The sequence below is a fragment of the Mercenaria mercenaria genome, chromosome 18 (genome assembly GCF_021730395.1).
Source record: "Mercenaria mercenaria strain notata chromosome 18, MADL_Memer_1, whole genome shotgun sequence".
In the NCBI taxonomy this organism is placed as follows: Eukaryota; Metazoa; Mollusca; class Bivalvia; order Venerida; family Veneridae; genus Mercenaria; species Mercenaria mercenaria.
Window position 1 is genome coordinate 35,329,266 of NC_069378.1, and position 15,921 is coordinate 35,345,186.

At 35.4% G+C, this 15,921-nt stretch overlaps 1 protein-coding gene across 3 annotated transcripts in view; it reads left to right on the plus strand.

Moving 5' to 3' along the window:
- The first annotated feature begins 238 nt into the window (after positions 1-238).
- The window catches only part of LOC123538397 (villin-1-like), a 155,475-nt gene continuing 139,792 nt past the window's right edge, over positions 239-15,921 (plus strand). For 2 of the 3 annotated variants that reach the window (XM_045322475.2, XM_045322476.2), the window contains exon 1: positions 239-298. The gene's annotated coding sequence lies outside the window, so the exon portion shown is untranslated. Of the gene's footprint in view, positions 299-6,509; positions 6,532-15,921 lie in introns of those variants that run through there. The other variant, XM_053529572.1, reaches the window with a different exon arrangement.

Sequence of the window (15,921 nt, forward strand, 5' to 3'; positions counted from 1 at the left end):
ACGGGACGGGGAATTGGCAATTATGAACGAGTTGTCTCCCTTGGAACCGGATCAACGCTACCCTTATAAATAATTTTCTATAAATTATTTAATTCCAAAAATACACAGTTTCCGCTGTATTGTCAAATAAATGTATTTATGTTATTGAAATTTCGAGATATATAAAACAGTCCGAGTGAATACAGCGTCCGTTTAAGACCTATTTTTTACCTGGCGTACGTATAAATTGTTGACGCAAATTCTAAATTTAGTCAAGTATTCATACACCTGTGATTTTTTGTTTAGGATTTGCCGACAGGTGTGTATATATTTAATTTTGTTTGTTGTTTGCACTGTTTCTAATTGTTGATAAGAAAATGTATTGCAGGTTATAGCTTTAGAAATTTATTTGCAAATACCACAGCCGATGTCAGACATTCCTGGACTTTTATACCGGTTCCAACACACCCAACATGTATTCAGAATTAATGTATTCACGCTTCACTGAATAGTAACCATTTTATAAAGTGGACGGTTGATATCCATTGTCAACACAAATATCTGCAACAAAGTAGCACATGTTCCAACAATCATCAGTTTAATTTATTCACAATTATCAGTTGATTAACAAACATATTTATCCAGGTCTAAAAAAGTGTATATTTTACAGGCTATCAATAAAGGGCCATCAATAAATTGACTGATTTGTTCAATCTAGACTAAATTTTACAGAACCTGCTGAAAGAGTTTGCCTCAAGATCGTGCATGCATGAATTCTGCTGAAAGATTATTTTCTGAGACAGCTTGAAATTAACTGATTTACTTGTGGTATGCATAAGTCCAACTGATGTTTAAATAGGGATGCTGTAAAATTTTTGGCCAGAGATGGGAACTAAAACTCCACTATATACAGTAGAGTTAGATTATAAAATAAGCCATGCCAATAAGCCGAAGGAGTAAGGACTGTTCAAGTTTAGTTACAAGTATTAATGAAAGGTTAAATGCATCTCTGCATGTCCTGGTATAAATTTATGTATGAAAGGTGATCAGTTACATTTATTATAAGCAACATTTTGTGACACATTTCACTTGTAAGTTGTAAGCTCACCTGAGCATGATGAAGTTCTAGTGTCAATTTTTAGGATCGTTGGATCCATGTTGTCTGTCTGTCATCACTATTTCTTCAAAGAATATCTTCTAAATCACTATGCAGTTTTCAGCCAAACTTCACAGGTTCTTTCAAATCTTTGACTTGTCATCCATGTTAAATTTTGATTGCCATTATTAGTCACCTACTGGTTGAAAACCAGTTTTGGGGACTATAGGAATGCGCTTAAATTCCGTCCATTTGTCATTCTGTCTATCCGTCCGCAATTTCGTTTTCGTTCCATAACTCTGTTGTCCATGAAGGGATTTTAATATTACTTGGCACAAATGTTCCCCATGATGAGACAACATGTCATGCACAAAACCTGGAACCCTAGCTCAAAGGTCAAGGTCACAGTTGGAGGTCAAAGGTCAACAGGGCCTTTTTTCCTGTTCGGTCCTTAACTCTGCCATCCATGAGGGGATTTTAATATTACTTGGCACAAATGTACCTCATAATAAGACGATGTGTCATGCACAACTTTTAGACCCCTAGCTCAAAGGTCAAGGTCACAATTGAGGTCAACAGGGCTTTTTTCCTGGCCGGTCCATAACTGCCATCCATGAAGTGATTTAATATTACTTGGCACAAATGTTCCCCATGATGAGACGACATGTTGCACGCAAAAAAAAAAGAAGCCGGCACCAGGAGTATCCCAGAAGGCCATGTAAAAGCCAAACCAGCCTCATACGGGCTATGGCACCAGCACCAACCAGCAACAGAGTATATAAGTAGTATGCATCATCACACTGCACATAATGCAAACCAAACTTGCCTAGTCAATACGGTGGTCAAGTCCTCTGGAGAAGTTAACAACTGCTGAACAAAACTTCTAACCAACAAGAGAGCATGTCCTCCATGGCTCACACCCAGCCAAATCATACTTAAGTTACACTATATTCTATTAAATTTATTTAGCTGTTGAGACTTTTGATATAAACTATAATTGGGGAAATTCCAAAATCAATGAAAAACTGTCGATGCAAGAGTTTTTTTATGCCCCCAGCATCTACTGATGCGGGAGGCATATAGTGATTGTCCTGTCCGTCTGTTCGTCCATCCGTATGAGGTTAACCAAATGGGACCGTTTCGTCTAGCATCAATACCCCTTACAAGAATGACTTGATACTAATGCAGATGTAACCTTTGACCATTCCTCATCTTAAGACATCACCTGAACTCAGTTTGACCGTGACCTCATTTTGGACTTAGGTTGCTTTATATGGGCCATCTCTTGGTTAACCAAATGGGACCGTTTCGTCTAGCATCAATACCCCTTACTAGAATGACTTGATATTAATGCAGATGTAACCTGTGACCATTCCTCATCTTCAGACATCACCTGAACTCAGTTTGACCTTGACCTCATTTTGGACTTGGGTTGCTTTATATGGGCCATCTCTTGGTTAACCAAATGGGACTGTTTCGTCTAGCATCAATATCCCTTACAAGATTGACTTGATACTAATGCAGATGTAACCTGTGACCATTCCTCATCTTCAGACATCACCTGACCTCAGTTTGACCTTGAACTTTACCTCATTTCAGACTTAGGTTGCTTTGTATCGACAAGGATGCCACTGGGGGCATCAAGCGTTTATTGAACGCAGCTTCTTGTTTTTAATCAAATATTTCTATTTTTACATGGAGAGGAGGAAAAGCATAAATAGTTAGTAAATTGGTGCACTTAGCTCTCACATCACACCAAATGAAAAAAACCTGTAAGGCCTAAAAAAATCTTTGTTTCCAGTAACATGCTAAAAAAAGTTAGGGTAGGTAGATCTACTCACTCTGGGCAGAACTTTTTTTTTTTTTTGGATTTTTTTTTTATTATTATTAAGTGAGACTTTTCGGAAATTATTTTTGGGTAAAAAAATGAATACAATAAGGGGGTTATGCCTTTAGAGCATCAGTAAGTTGATTTCTAACATCACTGATCTGATGATGTTTAAAGCATAGAAAGTGCAGTTTTGCAACTTTTTGTTAAAAAGTTGAAAAAAAATTCTCAAGACAAGTTTTAAAATAGTATAGACTCAGATTGTTTTTCCAATCAAAGAAACTGTATTTTTCTTGCTGAACAAAATAATAGATAACACAAAAGTACTTCACTATCCAGAAAATCATTATTGAAGGCAAAAATGAGAACTGTCCCACCTACTGATCATTTCATTTGATATCTTTGTCCCATATACTAGTATACATCATTTTTGACACATATCTTGATTGCCAGTTGATACACATTATAAATAATATACTGGTAATAAAGCATGACTGCTATTCATAATAATTTCATGTATCATAGAAAATAATTGGGACTAAACCACTTGATACTAGAGAAATTTAATTTATCAGGACATACATGTTTTCAAATTTTGTTAACTTTAGCTGTTATGATAGGCTGATGGTAGCTGTAAACAATAATCAGAATGAAATATACTAGAATAAGTGTAATAAATATTGCCTAATCATTAGGCCCTAATGACTGTGAACCTTTGTGTAAAGGCACTGACCTCCAGATTTTTGCTAAAAATGATCTCTCTTTAAAATTGAAGTTTAGTGATATGAACATTACAACATGAGTTTTTGTTTCTAAACTGTCTTAAAAATGCCAAATCAAGAAAAAAAACATACCTGAGTGGGGAATGGAACCTGGACTGCTGTGGCAATAAAAATTTTAAATGATGGTAAAATATAAAGCAGTTTACCTCCGGTATCCTGTTACAAACGCTTTACAATTTTGAATGGAAAAATTAGTAAAAAAAAACTAATTCTAGTGTTTCTATAACATATAGATTAAATCTGTCAGTAACTATATGTTTCAAAGAAAGCAATGACTTTCTGATATCTAATAAATTCCCCTTCTTTTGTTGTTGTGTGATCTGGAGGTCAGTTCCTTTAAATGTTCAGTTTTCTAAACACAATAATCATGTTGATGCATAAAATTTTGAATATCACATCAGATAACTGCTAAGTAGCATTATTGTTTGTTTACCAGAAAACAACGTTTTAAAATAACCCCACTGGTCAAGGTCAATGACATCACCCCTTTTGTAAATTGGGAAGAAATGACACGTTATTACCAAAAATTGGGAAAATTTTGAGGGGTAATGCTAAAATTGAAAGCAAAGGTTTGCAAACCTTAATGAAAAAGAAAACAAACATCAAACACTTTTCAAAAGCTATAGCTGTATCTTGTCAACCTAGTCTTTACAATGACTTTTCCCAGTCTCCCACATCTTTTGAACATTTCAGTGACCAACATTCTGACATAACCTTCCTTGTTCTTGCATTTTGTCACTGAGTCTCATTATAGCATCAAGATTGATCATTTCAGTGAGTTTTTTTTAAAGTTTTTGACTTTTGATACTTAATATTATTTCACTAATTACAAATTTGAATTGTGTGCATGTCGGCTCTGTAATGTATAAAATCCATTTCCCCAGACCAAACTGTGTAAATACAGCGATGTCTGTTCTCAGGTGTAAAATCATAAATATGAATACAATTAAAGATAGTTTTACCTGAACAGTGAATAAATACACAGAATTTTGGGTACCTAACAGTACTAGGCATGACATTATGTTTTAGCACATACCGTTACTCAGAACGATTTGTACTTCTGTACTTAAATTTTGATGCAATTAAACAAACTGACTACATGTATTTCATCTGAGCTCAACTTTTCAGTGAATTTGGGAAACCTTTATCATTTTGGGAGGATACAAGTTGGGAAATTTACATTATGAGATTGTTACAAATTAATTCAGCATTTTGGTACAGTTTCTGTAGCAATCAAATATGGTACTATAACTGCTGGTGAATATACGCCAGATTTCCCCATAAATATGAACAAAAATGTACTTGTGTATTTTGGATTGCAATATCACTAAATGTCTGGGTCAGTGCCTTGTCCTTGGTTTGGGTGTTTCTTTTCAAGTTCAACTTGAATGAGATTTTTCGCAAGATGGAGTTATCTCTGTGCAAACATGTACTGTTATCTATTTGTTAGAGATAAGAAACGTACAAACACATACAAACAAAGCAATTGACAGTGCAATCTCCTCCTCCTCTCTTAAGGAATTTTAGAAACAATTGGATGTATTTTTTCATTGAACTCAAAATGTCATAAGTTACAAAAAAACAACAACATTAAATAGGATGAAAAAGTGTCATTTGGCATCATTTCAAAAATGTATTTTCCATGTCTTTTGCAACACCATTGTCCTATTGAGAGGTAGTCCAAAATATTAGATGTATACATGCTCATTTTACCTTCAATATTCATTATTTTATTATTTTACATTTTATTTTTAATTTGCATTGTAACTGACATAACCCATTGAGGTCAAAATGTTAAAAAATGTTATGTCACTAACTGAGAGGGTAAAATCATTTAATTTTAACTTTTTGTCAAAAAAGACTGTCATACCAGATATATACCAGATATACAAAATCTTTTTTGAAGTGAGTAATATCAATACACATGTCTAAGATTTTTTTATATGTCCATGAACCTTTTCAAAATTTTTTTTATATCCCCTTGATGCCAAAAGGGCATTATGAATTGCTTATGATAAACGCCACTACTTCAGATATCATAATTTCCAGCTTCTGTCCCTTGTGAAGTAATAAATCTTTTGAAAAGCCATTTACTGTATTTGAACTGGCAACTATGTGAGATACATGTATTTATGACTATCCAAAATGCTCCGCCCCCCTCACAATCACTGATTTCATGAAAATTCACAAAGTTTCATCTCCAGTAGATTTTTCTTTCCAGTTACACCTGTTGGATAATAAATAAGCATTAATTATAAAAAAACAACAGCATACTTATATGACAGACAATATCAAAGCTTAAGATGATTTGATGATGTCCTGTAATGATGTTGTCAATTTGAAATTTCTTTCTGTGGCTTTGTGGAATGTGATCCCTGTTCGAAATTTAAGTGCACTTGATGAAGCTGTAAAATCATAGACTTTTTATTTGTGGGGGTGGGGGACAGTGGAGGGGGGAGGGGGAGTGGGGGTGCAGTGGAATCAAATAAAAAGGCATAATTTGGTGCTTTTGACTGTATATGTTGTGCAGATATACAATGTAGTTGGGCTATTGGTGTTCAGTGCAAAGAGCATATATTTGAGTAACACAGAATTGATATAATATATGATCATAGAAATCCTGGATATAAACAAAAGCTTGCCATTCATTAAAATACCTGTATGCATTACATGAAATTTTACTTCATCAAGGAACAGATCAAGAGGTCATGAGTTTGATCCCAGCCCAATGTCATGTTCACAGTGACAGTCTGATAAAAAGAGATTGGACCAGAAGTCATTTTGATTTCTGCCTCTGATTCATGTGGAGAAGTTAGCAGTTACTTCTGGAGAATAGATTAGTACAGGTACGGAATCCAGGAACACTGCATGGTTTATAGGTTATTTATATATATACAATTTGAAAACCCCGCATTTAGACCACACCTTAAATAAGACCACCTCATTAAGATTATTTTTTTGTATAGCAAAATTATTTCTTCAGTATTCTATTGGTCTCAGACCCTTTTAGACCATCTCCATATTCCCTAATAAAACTGACATTTCACACTGTCAGGGGTAAAGAAGAGAAATATAATCCAGTGCATTGTAAGATATTGTGTGAAACACAAAAGATTTTTCCAACTAAAATTATACTGTGTAAAATGAACTTGCTTTCACAGGAGGGGATCCAACATATGTATTCCCATATTGGCACCTCTTAAAATCATATGTTGTGCTTCCGGTAGTACATATGTGGTAAACATTTCACAGAAAAATACGTGAGATTTTTATTTGTGATTGAATATTGTGAAAATGACATTGTTTTGCCAAAAAATCGCGATGCAGTACAACCGAGTATACATTACCAAGCACGTAAGTGCATTTACCTTACCTGTATTTGTAGAAATGACAGAGAAAAACGTATCCTCCGTGAAGCAGTATAACTGAAAAATAGCATCATTTTATCAACTGGTGGAAATATGTTGTTTACTTGCGGTGCGCCTGCTTAATTTTGCCCTCGCAACCTTCCGTATGCTAAACCCCATCCAGAAGAAAAAATATTTGGCGATCACTTTGCTAGAAAAATATTTTTGGGCGAAAAACGGAATGGGATACGTATGTTGTGCATGGGCTACATATGTGATGCATTAGATTTTTAAGAACTCCATGGATCTTGAGCATAAATGGTACCAGGATAAAGAAACGAACAGGAAATACGTGCCAAGTATATGTCACATCAGTCCAAATATTATATACATTTGTATGTAAGGGATAACTTATAAACGAGCACAGCTTTAAGCTTATATCAGATGTTGTAGAACATTTCCACTTAGGAGTCAACGCATCTCTCCTAAATCCGATGGGGTTTATGTGTTGCTTATGTGTGTTGACCTGTGAATGTCGGAAATATGCAAAAATATAAAAAAGTCTAATGCACCATATATGTAGCCCATGCACAACATATGTATCCCATTCGGTTTTTCGCCCAAAAACATTTTACTAGCAAAGTGATCACCATAATTTTCTTTTTCTGGGTGGGGTTTTGCATATGGAAGGTTTCGAGGGCAAAATTTAAGCAGGCGCAGGGCAATTACAACATATTTCCATCTGTTGATAAAAAATGTTGCTAATTTTCAGTCATACCGCTTCACAGAGGATAAGTTTTTCTCTGTCATTTCTACTAATACAGGTAAGGTAAATGCACTTACGTGCTGGTTAATGTATACTCGGTTGCACTGTATCGCGATTTTTTTGGCAAAACAATGTCATTTCCACAAAATTCAATCATAAATAAAAACCTCACCTGTTTTTCTGCGAAATTTTTACCCATTTGGGAATACATATGTTGGATCCCCACCCGTGGCTTTTCTTAAATAACTTTGAATATTTGATGGAACAAAGAAACATTAAAATGTTTAAACATGATCATAAATTTCTAATTTTCATTTTATGCTAGCATATAGTTACCGCTTTGTTCGTCCATCCCACAATTCTTTTCTGGAGTATTTCTTATAATTAGCAACCACCGGTTGGAATTTTGCAAACTTTGTAAGAAGCTTCACTATAAAGAGAATGATGCCCATTTTATCTTCGTGTTCCGGTTATGTTCTGGTCAGTTGTTGTTAGCTCGACTATTCGAAGAATAGTCAAGCTATTCTACTCACCCTGGCGTGGGCGTCGGCGTCAGCGTCACACCTTGGTTAAGTTTTTGCATGCAAGTACATACAGCCATCAATTAAAGGCATATAGCTTTGAAACTTATTTTTTCTTTTTCTAGGTCAATTACCAACCTCTCTGGGTCAAGTCCCATAACTCTGACATGTATTTTGAGCAAATTATGCCCCCTTTTGGACTTAGAAAATTCTGGTTAAAGTTTTACATGCAAGTTACTATCTCCAAAACTAATGCAGATATTGATTTGAAACTTCACATGTGTATTCGGGGTTATAAAACTAGTTGATAGCAGCAAGTCCCATAACTCTGACTTTCATTTTGGCCAAATTATGCCCCCTTTTGGACTTAGAAAATTCTGGTCAAAGTTTTGCGTGCAAGTACATACAGCTATTTCTAAAAGGCATATAGATTTGAAACTTATTTTTTCTTTTTCTAGATCAATTACCAACCTCACTGGATCAAGACCCATAACTCTGACATGTATTTTGAGCAAATTATGCCCCCTTTTAGACTTAGAAAATTTTGGTTAAAGTTTTACATGCAAGTTACTATCTCCAAAACTAATGCAGATATTGATTTGAAACTTCACATGTGTATTCGGGGTTATAAAACTAGTTGATAGCAGCAAGTCCCATAACTCTGACTTTCATTTTGGCCAAATTATGCCCCCTTTTGGACTTAGAAAATTCTGGTTAAAGTTTTGCGTGCAAGTACATACAGCTATTTCTAAAAGGCATATAGATTTGAAACTTATTTTTTCTTTTTCTAGATCAATTACCAACCTCACTGGATCAAGACCCATAACTCTGACATGTATTTTGAGCAAATTATGCCCCCTTTTAGACTTAGAAAATTTTGGTTAAAGTTTTACATGCAAGTTACTATCTCCAAAACTAATGCAGATATTGATTTGAAACTTCACATGTGTCTTCGGGGTTATAAATCTAGTTGATAGCAGCAAGTCCCATAACTCTGACCTTCATTTTTGCCAAATTATGCCCCCTTTTGGACTTAGAAAATTCTGGTTAAAGTTTTGCGTGCAAGTACATACAGCTATTTCTAAAAGGCATATAGATTTGAAACTTATTTTTTCTTTTTCTAGATCAATTACCAACCTCATTGGGTCAAGTCCCATAACTCTGACATGTTTTTTGAGCAAATTATGCCCCCTTTTAGACTTAGAAAATTTTGGTTAAAGTTTTACATGCAAGTTACTATCTCCAAAACTAATGCAGATATTGATTTGAAACTTCACATGTGTCTTCTGGGTTATAAAACTAGTTGATAGCAGCAAGTCCCATAACTCTGACCTTCATTTTTGCCAAATTATGTCCCCTTTTGGACTTAGCAAATTCTGGTTAAAGTTTTGCGTGCAAGTACATACAGCTATTACTAAAAGGCATATAGATTTGAAACTTATTTTTTCTTTTACTAGATCAATTACTAACCTCACTGGATCAAGTCCCATAACTCTGGCATGTATTTTGGGCAAATTATGCCCCCTTTTAGACTTTGAAAATTCTGGTTAAAGTTTTACAGGCAAGTTTCTATCTCCAAAACTAATGCAGATATTGAATTGAAACTTCACATGTGTCTTCGGGGTTATAAATCTAGTTGATAGCAGCAAGTCCCATAACTCTGACCTTCATTTTTAGCTCATCTGATTTTTTGAAAAAAAATGATGAGTTATTGTCATCACTTGACGGTTTCGGCGTCGGCGTCTGCGTCGGCGTTGCCTGTTAAGTTTTTGTTTAGGTCAGCTTTTCCTAAACTATCAAAGCTATTGCTTTGAAACTTGGAATACTTGTTCACCACATAAGCTGACCCTGTATAGCAAGAAAACATAACTCCATCATTGCTTTTTGCAAGATTTATGGCCCCTTTTGTACTTAGAAAATATCAGATTTCTTGGTTAAGTTTTATGTTAGGTCAACTTTTCTCCTAAACTATCAAAGCTATTGCTTTGAAACTGGAATACTTGTTCACCATCATACAGACCCTGTACGTCAAGAATCATAACTCCATCTTGCTTTTTGCAAGATTTATGCCCCTTTTGGACTTAGAAAATCAGTTTTCTTGGTTAAGTTTTATGTTAGTCAGCTTTTATCCTAAATTATCAAAGCTATTGCTTTAAAACTTGCAACACTTGTTTACCATCATAATTGACCCTGTATAGCAAGAAACATAACTCCATCCTGCTTTTTGCAAGATTTATGGCCCTTTTGACTTAGAAAATATCAGATTTCTTGGTTAAAGTTTTTGTTTAGGTCAACTTTTTCTCTTAAACTATCAAAGCTATTGCTTTGAAACTTGCAACACTTGTTCACCATCATAAGCTGACCCTGTACAGCAAGCAACATAACTCCATCCTGCTTTTTGCAATAATTATTGCCCCTTTTGGACTTAGAAAATCATTTTCTTGGTTGAGTATTATGTTTAAGTCAACTTTTCTCATAAACTATTAAAGCTATTGCTTTAAAACTTGCAACAGTTTTTCACCATCATAAGTGGACACTGTACATCAAGAAACATAACTCTATCCTGCTTTTTGCAAGAATGATGGCCCTTGTTAGACTTAGAAAATCATGGGTAGGACAATATTTCTATTACACAAAAAAAATCAGATGAGCGTCAGCACCCGCAAGGCGGTGCTCTTGTTGCAAAATTATGCCCCCTTTTGGACTTAGAAAATTCTGGTTAAAGTTTTGCGTGCAAGTACATACAGCTATTTCTAAAAGGCATATAGATTTGAAACTTATTTTTCCTTTTTGTAGATCAATTACCAACCTCATTGGGTCAAGTCCCATAACTCTGACATGTTTTTTGAGCAAATTATGCCCCCTTTTAGACTTAGAAAATTTTGTTAAAGTTTTACATGCAAGTTACTATCTCCAAAACTAATGCGATATTGATTTGAAACTTCACATGTGTCTCTGGTTATAAAACTAGTTGATAGCAGCAAGTCCCATAACTCTGACCTTCATTTTGGCCAAATTATGTCCCTTTTGGACTTAGCAAATTCTGGTTAAAGTTTGCGTGCAAGTACATACAGCTATTACTAAAAGGCATATAGATTTGAAACTTATTTTTTCTTTTACTAGATCAAATTATTCTAACCTCACTGGATAAGTCCCATAACTCTGGCATGTATTTTGGGCAAATTATGCCCCTTTTAGACTTGAAAATTCTGGTTAAAGTTTTACATGCAAGTTTCTATCTCCAAAACTAATGCAATATTGAATTGAAACTTCACATGTGCCTTCGGTTTTTAAAACTAGTTGATAGCAGCAAGTCCCATAACTGATATGCATTTTGGTCAAATTATGTCCCCTTTTGAACTTAAAACTCTTTTGATATTTAACCTTTTTGGGTAATATTTTCCTGCTTCTGGGACAATATTTCGAATAGTCGAGCTTGGCTGTCTTACGGACAGCTCTTGTTCACCTTGTTATTGCCCTTTGATTATTCAACAGTAATATGCTATGGTACATTGTACGATTCTTGTCCCGGTCACTGGTTGGAATTCCAATATACATTTACATATTGAGAACCCCACATTTAAAACTTCACAGGAAGCTCTGCTATCAAGAGGAGATGTACATAATATTATTTTGATATATAATATTATTGTCTTTAGGTTTCGGTCAGATGATTTTAAAGTTTTTGCCCTTTGATTACTCAACATTAGTATACTATAGTACAGTTTTTGTCAGGAGTATTCCTCAGCAACCACTGGTTTGAATTTAGCCAAACTTCAAAGAAATTTTCCTGTCAAGAGGAAATGTGCATATTATCTTCGTGATCTGGTTGGATGAATTGATTTTTAGCTTGTCTGATTTTTGAAAAAAAATCTATAAGGTATTGTCATCACTTGATGGTCGGTGTCGGTGTTGGTTAAAATTTTTGCTTAGATCCACCTTTTCTCAAACACTGCAAGAGCTACAGCTTTGAAACTTTGCACACTTGTTAACCATCATTATGTGACTGTGAAGACCAAGAAAAAATAACTCTGGAATGCATTTTGTTATGGCTCTTTTTGTACCTAGAAAATTTGAGTTTCCTGTTTAAATTTTTTGTTTAGGTCACTTTTTCTCAAAAGCTATAAGAGCTATAGCTTTGGAACTTTGCACACTTGTTTATCATCATTAGGGGGACAATGTAGGTCAAAAACCATAACTCTAACTTGTCAGAAATATGGACCTTTTTGTACTTAGAAAATCTGAACTATAGCTCTTTTCTTACATACTGTCCGAATGATGGCACCTGTAGGCGGACCTCTTGTTCTGTAAGTTTAATATTGCCCATTGGTTATTCAAAAGTATTATACTTATAGTACGATTTCTTGCCCAGAGGAACAGATGGGTTGCGGTTCAAATCCAGCTGAGCGTCTTTTGTTGTTTTTTTTTTCATAAAAATAGTTATTATAATGCCATTGAGTAAAATCACTCCCACACAGTTACCACTTATAATTTTTATATCAAATGAAATAGAAGGATTTAAGACAGATATAGATTAATCGTATTTAGAGGAAAGAGAAATGTATTCATGTATGGTAGATGAATTAAACAGTTAATGGCATATACCTCAATCATATTAAGAATAAAAACTTTGAAGTACAAGCATTCCATAATTGCCTGTGATTCATACTACTGCTAGTTGTGATAAGCTCCCAGCCTATGATGTACCTGCCAATCATCTGTGTGCTTAATTAGATAACTTAACCTTTTGATGACAAATATATTTCTTAACTGAGTTTTTAGCTCAACTATTCAAAGAACAGGTAGAGAGCTATTGGACTCACAGGTGCAATGGCGTCCAAATTTTGCATGTACATGTATAAGCATGGTTTTTCAGGAACTGTTGGGACAAATCCTTTCAAAGTCAAGTCTCTGGCATCAAAAGATTGAAGTTTCACTCATTTAAAGCTACACGCTATACTATAGTGAAACCTTTTTGTGTGGCTTTTTAATATCAGAATGAATAAAATTTAATATGCGGTTCATGCGTGCATTGATTTTGCTTTAATTTTGACACATAAACAATAGATATTTCCAAAATGTGTTAAAAATTTCAAAAGTTTAATTAAAGTAATTAGAAAGATATTAATAAAAAATACGAGTTGTGTTAGAAGATTGATATTTGATGTAAATCTGGCAATGTTTCTCATCAGTTTTACTTTTGAAAGGCTACTTTAATATGTACATGTACATTCAGTTTGCTCTTTTGGAAGATGTAATATATTTGGGTCAAAAACTTTGCAAATGAGTGAGAGCTCCATTTACAATCAATTGGGTGTATTTGTATATTAAAGTTTGAAGATGAGAAAATATTTGAACAGTGGAGTATTTGATTATAAGGATTATCCATATGACAGTCAGTAAGGAAAGGGAGGTATTTAAGGAAGGACTTGATCTAAGGTAATGGATTACCAGCAGTCAGTAGTGTTTGTCAGATTTCCTATTCTTGTTAATTCGGCATTTCTTGTCCAAAAATGAAGCTGATACAGACAGTGTTTTCCTTTACAACTTAAGAATGTCTAAATCACACATTGAAGTTATTCCATCTACAGCTTTAAACTCTTTACTTCCTGAGGAAAGTTACCTATTATGATATCAGTTTATTAATGAGCATCGTAAAGAAACTGCAGTGTGTATACGGTTGTCTTGATAAACCTTTTCTCTTTTGAACTAATATGCATACAGTTCAGCATTTCAAAGTATTTTGTATCTTCTTTGCCACATTCACATTATGGGGAGATGGCCACATCCAAAATGGCCCTTGTTTAATTAATCCCCCGCCACAAGTGGTGGGGTGTTATAGGAATGGTCTCCTTCTGTCTTTCCATCCGTCCTTTTGTCCGTCCGTCCATCTGTCCGTAACACTTTTGTGTCCACTCCATATCTCCTAAACCCCTTGAAAGATTTTCATGAAACTTGGGTCAAATGATTACCTCATCAAGACGATGTGCAGAGCCCATGGGTCAGCCTTGTCCGCTGAAGGTCAAGGACACAACTCAAGGTCAAAGGTTTGAGTCTTCCATTTTGTGTCCCCTCTATATCTACTAAACCCCTTGAAGGAATTTTATAAACTTGGGTCAAATGATCACCTCATCAAGACGATGTGCAGAACCCATTAGTCAGCTCAAGGTCAAGGTCACAACTTAGGGTCAAAGGTTTGAGCCTTCCATTTTGTGTCCGCTCTATATCTCCTAAACCCCTTGAAGGATTTTCATCAAACTTGGGTCAAATGATCACCTTATCAAGGCAATGTGCAGAACTCATGAGTCAGCCATGCTGGCTCAAGGTCAAGGTCACAACTGAAGGTCAAAGGTCTGAGCCTTCCATTTTGTGTCCACTCTGTATCTCTTAAACCCCTTGAAGGAATTTTATAAAACTTGCGTCAAATGATCACCTCATCAAAACGATGTGCAGAACTTATGAGTCAGCAATGCTGGCTCAAGATCAAGGTCATAACTTAGAGTCAAAGGTTTGAGCCTTCCATTTTGTGTCCACTCTATATCTCCTAAACTCCTTGAAGGATTTTCATCAAACTTGGGTCAAATGATCACCTCATCAAGAACTCAAGAGTCAGCCATGTCAACTCAAGGTCAAGGTCACAACTCAAGGTCAAAGGTTTGAGCTCTGTATCTCCTTAACCCATTGAAGGATTTTTATGAAACTTGGGTCAAAGGATCACCTCATCAAGACGTTGTGCAGAATTCATGAGTCAGCCATGTCAGTTCAAGGTCAAGGTCACAGTTAAAGGTCAAAGGTTTACCCTTTCACTATCCATAGCAGTGGCGGGGGATTTAGCTGTCTTTCAGACTGCCTTGTTTTAATAAATTACCCCCACAAAACGAAGTTGGGGGGTATATAGGAGTGAGCTTGATGGTCGGTCGGGCCTTTGGTTTTCATGGTTTCCAGATAATAACTCATGAAAGTCTTGACCGATTTAAATAATTTGTGGTACACAGGTGTAACATAAGAAACTACAGGTCAAGTTTGAATATGGGGTCAGTAGATCGGTCACGGTCACAGTGACCCTGAACAGTTAAACGGTTTCCGGATGATAACTTGAGAACTCTTGGGTCTAGGATCATAAATTTTAGTATACATTGAAACATCATAAAATACAGGTCAAGTTCGACTTTGGGGTCTGTAGGTCAAAGGTCAAGGTCACAGTGACTCAGAACAGTTAAATGGTTTACGGATGATAACTTGAGAACGCTTAGGCCTAGGATCATAAATTATGGTACACAGGCGTAACATCATCAAATACAAGTCAAGTTCTACTTTGAGGTCAGTAGGTCAAAGGTCAAGGTCACATTGACTCAGAACAGTTGGAACGGTTTCCGGATGATAACTTGGGACCAGGATCATGAAAATTGATAGGGAGTTTGGTTATGACCAGCAGATGACCCCTAATGATTTTGAGGTCAGTAGGTCACAGGTCAAGATCACAGTGAACGGGAACATTTAAAAGGTTTTCGGACAATAACTTCAGAAAGCTTGGGCCCAGGATCACAGAACTTAATAGGGAGGTTGGTCATGACCAGCAGATGACCTGTATTGATTTTGAGT